The following is a 7078-nucleotide window of genomic DNA, read 5'->3' as shown; positions in this document are numbered from 1 at the left end:
TGACAAACACTAAACTTACGCCCAAATATGAGTGTTAACTCTCAATGGTGGATGTTAACCATCAAAGTTGAGTGTACTTTTTCATAAGGGAAGAACTACCGATGTTATTAAACCCGATTAACGGCGCCGTGTAACAGCGGTCAGAGCCGTGCCGTGCCTCGCCGTATCTCGCCGACGTGCCGTGAGCGCGAGCGATCTCGAAAACAACGGTCCGCCATCTTTTCGGTCGGCCAAAACACCCGTTTTGCGACGATACGTGCGTACCATTTCCCTCCTATACAAACTGACGCACGTGCAAGGGAAGACAGAATCACGCTCGAGGGAAACCTAACCTGAAATCGCCGTGAGCCGAAGTCGTGCGCCCGGCGCGCCACAGTGACGAGACTGCCGGATAAGCCCCGGGTGCTTACTGACGGATTAGCCCCAAACACAAGTTTCAGGTTTGATCGCCCACGAAATATTAGACATCAACGATAATGAAAAAACTACACTGGATTCGTGTTCAGCATGCATTACTCTTTATAATCACGTACCTCGAGATTTGGAGAGCAAATATTATTGCAGATATTACAAAATTTCCACGCGCAGAAATATTCACTTTCACCTTCCGAAAACACGTTTGCCTTCGTAAAAATCATAACACGGCAGGTAACCTGCCGAAACTTCGTTGGTCACATGGGTACCATAAGCAGCGTTTACAATGTTAATAGCGAGTTCGCACAATATACAGGTTCCGAGATATTTGATTTGACGCTTCAACCCCGTTGACCTTTTAGCCCCGGTCTCCCCTATATTTTTCCATAAGGGTAGAAAGCATAAATACAGAGTATTCTCTCTGCTTTAACCAAAAGCACAAACTGTTTTCTGCTTAAATTGTGATCCTTTATATTTTTATCCCAAAACATTTTTCGAATGGGCCTTGTATTCACAATATCAATTACATCTTGAATTGCAAGCAAGGATTATTATTAATCTCAAAATCTCGGGTACTTGCAACTCGTGCGTTCGCGTAAAAGAGTCACGGCGGTTTCGCGCTGCGCGTGTACTTGGCGCGAGACACTACCGTGTCTCTTGATTTGTTCTACTGAATATAATATATCAATCAGATACTATATTGAAGTTTAAATAACATAATATAATATCTAATTAAAGTAAGAAGCAAAATATACTTATATCCATAAATTGTCATTTTAAATATTGTTTCCTTATATACTTATTGACATTGTGATACTTTAAGTATTAATTAGAAACAAACGGAACATGAACGACGATTTTGCTTCTAAGAATCTTTTTTACTACACAAAATGTATTAAAAATAATTAACATAATTCGGAGAAATCTTTATTATACAATAGTGTCTGTTACACGTGCATATAAATACGATACCCTAACAGCAAATGTATATTCTGAGAATGTTCAGAGGATATCGTACAGTATAAGATATTATAAGGATGTTCTCAGTATATTAAGTACATCCTTAGTATATTCTATAGATGTACAGGATATTAATGCTGTTAGGGTAGATTTTTCAGAAAAATAGTGCCTGTGAAACGTGCTTAGATACAGATCACTTTTTCATTCTCTTTAACTTTAGCAACTTTTACAAGACAGCATATACGTACGTGTGCGATTTTGGGTACACCTTCCTTTTCTTGATCTTCTCGGTATCAGCCCCCTGCCGTCAATATATATTTCACTATCTATCACGCGGCGATGGTCACAATCGTCACTATTTTTAGGTTATAACTGACTGACAGCGCGCTGAACCGGCTGAACGCACTGACTGCACCGACAAGGGAACGGTCGGGGGTGTCCGAGACCGATTTGGATGCGTTTTGGATATGTTGTTGAGCATCAAAAAATATTAGACTCGTATTTTTTTTTGCGGCTTATCTCGACGTTTATTGGTCGAAAAAACCCGATTTAGAACCTACCCGATTTGGATGCGCTTTGAATATGTTGTTGAGCATCAAAAAACATTAGACACGTGTTTTTTTTTGCGGCGTATCTCGACGTTTAGGGGTTGAAACAACCCCTCGAAAATAACGGATTTTATAGTTTTTAGCGAATATCTTCGAAAATATAAGGCGTATGAAAAAAAGTTTGGTACAAAAGGTTTATGGCTTTTTGTGCTCTTTACAATGGCGTAATCAGATTTTTCAAATTTGTCACATTTTTTAATTTAACCCCACCCCCACCTATTATTTTTGCCAAATATAACAATTTTTCCAACGCAAATTTAAGAGCGTCAAATGCCAAATACATCCATGTGTATTTTTATTATGATACCATTATTAGATTTTTGGCAAGACGAGATGATATGTGGTATAGGCGTCGCGCTGTAGGTAGGTGTTGCGTTATTTCTGTTCAAGTTGCGCCGTACGCTTAAAAATTTCCATTTTAACTCCGGGATGACCGAAAGCGCTGATGCGAAGGCCAGCGCAAGGCTATTTCGAGAGTCCTGGACTAGCAACGGAATGTCGACTCCGACATTATAAATACCGCCGAATTGTATCGGGCGGGCAGTCGCAAATTGGAAAGAGACGGTATCAAACCTAACAAAGACCACTCCATTAATTATAAAGTGCGTATTTATTTATATAATTAAAGTTCGAGACAAATATTTAATTTTAATATCTTTCAGAATAAAGTTTAATCCATACAATGTAATAATGCTACTTTCTGCAACTTTCACTGCTTTCAACTATTCACCAAGTCCGACAACTTCGGAGGAAGAAGAAGTAAAAGAAAACATTGAACGTATACTGCTTGACATACAAAACCAAGAATTTGACGTAGAAGAGGAAGAAACTTTAGGTTTTTATGATATATATGAGATTCCAGAACCGGAAAGAGTTGATTTATTTGAGGAAGATGATGGTAAAGATGGTAAATATCTTCCGGAAGAAGTTACTTGCAGCTCTGTTGAGGCAACAATATCAAGTGACTATAAAAGGCAAGCTGTGGAATACTGGAGGAGTGGTAAAACAAGGGGAAGATCGCTTGAAGGAGTTAAACGAAGGTATAAAAAAGTTACATCAATACGACAACTAGCACGATGGGAGAGCCAAATTAGTGAAGGTGGTAGTAGAATCGGTCGGTTGTCCCGGAGTTATAATTGGGATAGTGTATTATTGTAGCGGTTAATGTGACGCACGTTCAAATTTGCGACTGCCCGCTCGATCTTACAATTCGGCGGTGGTATTTATAATATCGGAGTCTACATTCCGTTGCTAGTCCAGGACTCTCGAAATAGCCTTGCGCTGGCCTTCGCATCAGCGCTTTCGGTCATCCCGGAGTTGAAATGGAAATTTTTAAGCGTACGGCGCAAGTTGAACAGAAATAACGCAACACCTACCTACAGCGCGACGCCTATACCACATATCATCTTGTCTTGCCAAAAATCTAATAATGGTATCATAATAAAAATACACATGGATGTATTTGGCATTTGACGCTCTTAAATTTGCGTTGAAAAAATTGTTATATTTGGCAAAAATAATAGGTGGGGGTGGGGTTAAATTAAAAAATGTGACAAATTTGAAAAATCTGATTACGCCATTGTAAAGAGCACAAAAAGCCATAAACCTTTTGTACCAAACTTTTTTTCATACGCCTTATATTTTCGAAGATATTCGCTAAAAACTATAAAATCCGTTATTTTCGAGGGGTTGTTTCAACCCCTAAACGTCGAGATAAGCCGCAAAAAAAAATACGAGTCTAATATTTTTTGATGCTCAACAACATATCCAAAGCGCATCCAAATCGGTCTCGGACACCCCCGACCGTTCCCTTGTGAGCGCAGTACGCACACGTACATACATATATCGATATATCGACTCGAATGGATTTACTCGCTGGGTTGATAATACCTAATTTACCTAAATAGAAATCTTCCTCCTGACCGATAAGTCTATCAACCTAATTTACCTACTAGATCGATAATAATGCGCGTGCGACTTATCGTATCTTTCGGAAAACAAGAAAGAGCCATCTACCGTTGAAAGTAGTGAAAGTTACATTTCTCTGATATATATATGTCATATTATATTGAGAGACGTCGACGTATCTTAACGACGTATCTTAATATAAAATTTTCACATTTGGACTTTTCGTCGCAATATCTCCGCTCGTAGTCCACACAGCACATGTAGATCCTGAGAATGTACTCAGTATATCACAAACGTAGATTGTGTTTATTCTGTTGATATTCGAAATACGTCTATGATATTTTGAGAACGTACTGAGGATGTTCTAATGTCTGCCCTAAAAGCTTACTCAGTATATACTGAGAATATTTCTTGGTATATTGTGAGTATATTAAAAAAATATTTTGATCACATTACCAGTATCTACTAGAAAATATTTTTCTTGTTAACAAACCAAACAAATAATTTTGTTGCGTTAATGCAAACAAATTTTTGAATTTTGCTCTCTGTCGACTCTTACCGAAGAAAGTTTAATGCCCTGCAAAGCAGGTATAAACGAAGGCCCCGGATGAGGAGCACACTTCGTAAACAAAAAGGGTTATGTCAGAGGCCCTGCTAGTGAGCACGTCCTGACTGGCGAACTTGAGAACGCTGGAGAAACCCTGCCGAGCTGCCCTAGATATAGGAGTCGATGTTGAATCTTAATTACGCGAAAGAATACTGGCGATGCGCCGCGTAGCGGGCGCGAGCCGAACTCTCCTGCCGCGCGAGCTCGCGCTGCCGCCCGCGTGATAAATTTCGAATATTGTTAAAATATCAGTAAAATAATATACTATTCTGATAAATTTAGCATATCCTGAAAATATTCGATAAATAGACCGAATATTACTGATAAATTTCGAATATTCTTAAAATATCAGTAAAATAATATTCTGCAAAATACATTATAGAGATATTATCAGTATATCTTGTACATCTATAGTATATTGAGTATTAATTCAGTATATACGAATGATATCATGTGCTGTGTGGGAGGGCACGTAGCGGAAAAATAAAAACACTTATTTGTAAATCGACCCAAGCTATCGATCAAGCCTACTTAGAACTTGATCCGTTCACTCGTTATATGAGATCTCATTATCTCGAGTACTCGCAACTCGTCGCGTCGCGTAAAAGAGTCACGGTCGGTCTCGCTCCGCGCGTACTTGGCGCGAGACACTACCGTGTCTCTTGATACTTATATATAAGCATCTCATTTAAATAATTAAATTTATTGCGAAAAATATTACCTCAACCAGGATTCGAACCTGGAACCTCCTTCATTCCGTGATGGGTGTCGTACCAATTCGACCATTGAGGCATGTGGTAATATTTATCGCAATAATCTGTATTAAACTAAACAATATTATTCCAACCTTTGACTAAAATTTCGGTGTTTCCATCTTATATTATGTCTATTAAAAAATAATTTACTACGCCAACCAAAATTGTGTTTCAAGTCTGACGATTTGTCGGAGCGCAGTTACTATGGTTGGAATAATATTGTTTAGTTTAATACAGGTTATTGCGATAAATATTACCACATGCCTCAGTGGTCGAATTGGTACGACACCCATCACGGAATGAGGGAGGTTCCAGGTTCAAACCCTGCCTGAGGTAATATTTTTCCCAATAAATTTAATTATTTAAATGAAATGCTTATATATAAGTATCAAAGATTACATCAATTTATTATTGGTTAAAAGAGCGTCTTGACGAGATAATCGAACCAAATCGTGGTCGTATTGTCTTGGCAATTATAATGGCCAGTAGAGTCGATTAATATTTCCATTGTTGTTTATTATTTGACTGGCGAAGTAAAAGTGATTTATTCTGTTTAAAAATAATACAATATATAATTTTTTTCATATTCTCACATATCCCTCACACTAATTAACCCTCAGTTACCTTGCGTTTTTACACCCCGATATTACCTCACCAGGGTCTGAGAGACCCTGGCGTTTTCTCCAGCTTGTATCTGTAAGACAAATGCATCAATTTGACGTCTTTTTTATTAATCGATACATCTTTTAAAGATCTACAAGACTGTGTAGGTTAGATTATTCCAAATTAAAAAATGTAAATGTTATTTTAAAAAAAAGAAAACGTGTTTTTCTGAAGAAGCGAAAAAATTTGCTTTTTTTCAAATTGACGTAGTACTGACTAAAAAAAAGATACAAGGGTTTTATAATACATAATTCGAAAGGTCAAGAGTTGTACTTTAAGAAAAAATTAGTGTCATAACGATTGGTTCCAAAAAGTATATTTTTTTTGCAAAGTGAAATTTCATGATTTTGAAGAAAATCGATCAAATATTATTGTCTCTAAAAAACAGATTTTTTTTTAAATCGTAAAACCTTGGGCATAAAATATAAACATGTAGAAGAATAACAAAATATTTTTCAAAAAGTTTTATATGGCTAATACAAAATGGCGTCTATGGAGAGGTAAAAATTCATGTTTTTTGTATAAAATCGGTAAAAATGTTAAATAAATGCAATAAAAATGCATGAAAAAATACTTTATTTATTAAAAATAGACACATGAAAAAAAAATTATATTGCGACGCGCAAGTGCTGCATATTTTTGCGACATGTTCGTTACACATGGGATTGTACCACATTGGCCGTTGACCGAGTGCGAGACTTTGTCTCCATTTCTGTATAATAATAATAATAATAATCTTTATAATGAAAAAATGAAACAGTTTCGGTTAAAAAAGTTTTGTAAATATTTACTAGAGTTTACTTGAGAATGTCGGAGCTGCCGTAAAATTAATATTTTGACACTAAGCTACTAGATATTATTTGATTCTGTAAACCAATAAAATCCAATATTTTACTTTTTATACAACACAGCATATTTTTTCTATCATTATATTGCATAAATACACGGTTTTTAATAAGATTTACTTATTTACTTGTATTTTGACAAAAATCGTTTTTGTCACGCTATTACCTCACCAGGGTCTGAGTGACCCTTTCGTCCTATTTCTCACTTTCTGCCGTGGCTGCTTCGACCGAACTGACTCTCGCAAGTGGCCAGGCTAGTGCTAGAACCTTCAAACTTCCCCCCCGGGTCCGGAGTCCCCACCATTGCACGTTCAAAAA

This window comes from Temnothorax nylanderi, unplaced genomic scaffold (genome assembly GCF_030848795.1).
Source record: "Temnothorax nylanderi isolate EJ_2023f unplaced genomic scaffold, tnyl_v1.0 TNYL_tig0472_pilon, whole genome shotgun sequence".
NCBI classification, from domain to species: Eukaryota; Metazoa; Arthropoda; class Insecta; order Hymenoptera; family Formicidae; genus Temnothorax; species Temnothorax nylanderi.
The sequence above is the reverse complement of the archived record's forward strand: the minus strand, read 5'-3'. Positions refer to the sequence as shown.